A 2,864-nucleotide genomic window follows, 5' to 3' on the forward strand; every position below is an offset into this window, starting at 1 on the left:
CCAACATATTCTATGATTCTAAACTTGAAAGAATTTCTCAGGCTGGGAGGGGCCAGCCATCTCACTATTAGAAGCCATAAAAGGGAAGAATCACATTTCTATTACCAGGGCAATGCAGCTAATGATTAAAATAATCCCTGGTCTTGCACTGAGCAAGATAATATTTTTCAAACAACTGTGCAGATTCAGAATGATCAGATCTTGTGACCTTCATTGACAAGGGGAATTTTGCCCTTAAATTAATGTGAATGATGAGCCTTATTGAATAGTTGATTTGTGCCAAGCACTCAATGCTGTGCAGGAAAGCAACACAGAATCTGTCCTTTCCTTGCATAGTCATATTTGTACTCTGGTTGTACAGAGAGGGAGTTGCTACTAACAAGTAAATTTTCAGTAGTCTCCTTGCAATCTAAAGTGGTTTTATTTTGTTGTGATGTGTTTTATGTTTTGCAGACTTAGATCTGGTTGGAAACCATGCATCTGCAGTCTGAAGGATCCCAAGGTGGAATTTGTCCACCTGGCTTTACCTCAACTTGTAAGGCTGAGGTCTTCACCTGAACTTTCCCTCAACAACCTTTGCTTGTCTTTTGTGAGAAATGCACACAAATGCTTAGTTCTAAAAGCTGACCTAAAAGAGATCAAATTAACTAATCCTTCCCAGAAGAGGGATATTCCTATTTCAGTTCCAGAGGTAGCCATATTTGCAGGTGAAAATGCAATTTTTATTTTTATTTTTTTAAATATGTATGGCTGTGTTTCAAAGCTCAGTTGAATGAATCCCTGGTTAATTCCTTCTGAAGTATAACTGTTTACTGCAAATAGATCTGTCACCTGAACAGATGTACATAGCCTATTTTATCCTGCAAACAAGTGGCCTGCTTCCTAAACATCACTGTATGAGAAAAGGTTGAAGTGTTTGAGCAAGAAACCATAAGAATCAGTCTCTTATCTCTGGTCAGTTTCCCCCTCATTGTTGGACAACTGAGTGTGCCCACTGTCAATGTTGAAACTTTCCTTTGCTAAATTCAGGCTCTAAATAAGCCACTCTGAAGTACATTGGAAAACTGAGGTCCTTAATATTCCTACTCAACCAAAAGATAGGAGAAGCTGCTGAATGTGAAAGTATGAGCCTGTGCTGCCTAAGGATGTGTGATGAAGCAGTTTCTGTACTGCTGCAATGCTAAAAGAACTGCTGCTGAATGTCAAGTCTTGTCAACTGTGAAATTACTATTTCTGCTAGTGTTTTGTTTCAAAGAGGATTTAGAGACAAGGCAATAACTGAACTTTTTAAACAAATCAGGCTGCTTGTCAGAACTTTTTCCTTTGGTCTTCAGCCAACAGTCACACTTTGGAAAGCTTTAGACTGTGTATCATCTCAACTGTCATGGAATTTTCATTTTTTCTCCAAATTAATTGGATAATTTGGTTGAATTGATTGCCTTTTTAAGGAATAAAGTCACTATTGCTTTGCCAAATTGGAATATACTTCTTTAAGAACACGCTGGCACATTGAAGTCTTTTATACGGTAAAATTAACTGTTGTTTCCAACACACTTTAAAAAGGGAATGTAGGCTTTGATTAGAGAGTTAGACTTGGAAGCATCAGAAATGGAAATCCTTCTCTTTTTAGTAACTTGGAAGAGGAAGGAAAACTTTTCTAACTTAACAATGTCTGTGTAGCTCTCTCTAGAAAAGGTCAGATATCATCTGGATTTTCATGATATCTGAAAGTACTTGCTAAAAGTACAAAAGGGACACTGAGTGTCATGGAATTTATATTTCTCTTAGTTGGACCTAAGATCCTGACTGAGCAGTATCACTTTGCTTGCTCAAATGCCTAAGTACTTTGGCTGAGGAGGAGTAAGGGCATCAAGAAATTTTTGTAGTATTCTAGGCAAATAGCTTTCTGATATGTGCATTTTTTCAGTGGTTTCTGAAGGTCAGCAATAAGGAATTGGTGGTGTAAGTATATGTTTCCTATTTTTAATTGTCAGAATCAGTCAGTTTCTCTGCTATTCTTTTCCAGCAAGCAATAATGATGCTAACTCCACCTGTGGCACGTACATCTAAGGTGAAATGAAACAGAATTTCTGAGAATCTTTTTAAAGTACTGATAATGCCAGTGTTTTCTTAGTAACCAATAGGCAATGATGCAAACTTCCAAAACTCCAAAGTGACTAAATAACATTGGTTGGAATCTGTCTGGTACTTATGAGAGCTAATAAAATGAAGGCTGATGTTTAATCTGTTTTCACCATGTTTGCTTTGTATAGACATAGTGATTAATAAACTCTTGAACTACCTATGGATTAGGTAGGCATCAGATCTACCTCATGAAAAGTCAGGCCTCCTGCCACCTCTCCCACCTCCATTTCTGCCATGAAATACTTTTATACAGATTATCATCTTGCTCCAGAATAAAATGGTGAGGTAGTGTAATGTAGTTTGACCTTTGTTGTCAAAAAGTCATACAGCCCAGCACTGAAATCTCCAGATTCCCAGGGATAAAGATGGCTGAAAACACAAGCCAAATCTGACTGACAGGTGCGTTACTTGAAGATTATAAAGTGAGGCTTTTGGAAGACCATCAAGTCGTAGAGAAAAGGAACAGGAGTGAGGCATTTCTGAAGTAAATTTTATCTTAAATGTTGCTTTCATTCTCCTGCTGCAGAAAAAAAAAAAAAAAGTATCAAGCAGCTTCTTGACTGAAAGCTTTGGAGAGCGATGTGGGCAGGAAACGGCTTCAAGAATGTTTTTCCCGCAGGGTTGTGGCCTCACGCTGTCCCACCGCAGCCTTCCGGAGCGCCGAGCGGACGCTGGTTTCAGCACCAGGGACAGCGGCGGGCGCTGGGTTCAGCACCAGG

The sequence above is a fragment of the Chaetura pelagica genome, unplaced genomic scaffold (assembly GCF_000747805.2).
Source record: "Chaetura pelagica isolate M959 unplaced genomic scaffold, ChaPel_1.0 scaffold265, whole genome shotgun sequence".
Classification (NCBI taxonomy): Eukaryota; Metazoa; Chordata; class Aves; order Apodiformes; family Apodidae; genus Chaetura; species Chaetura pelagica.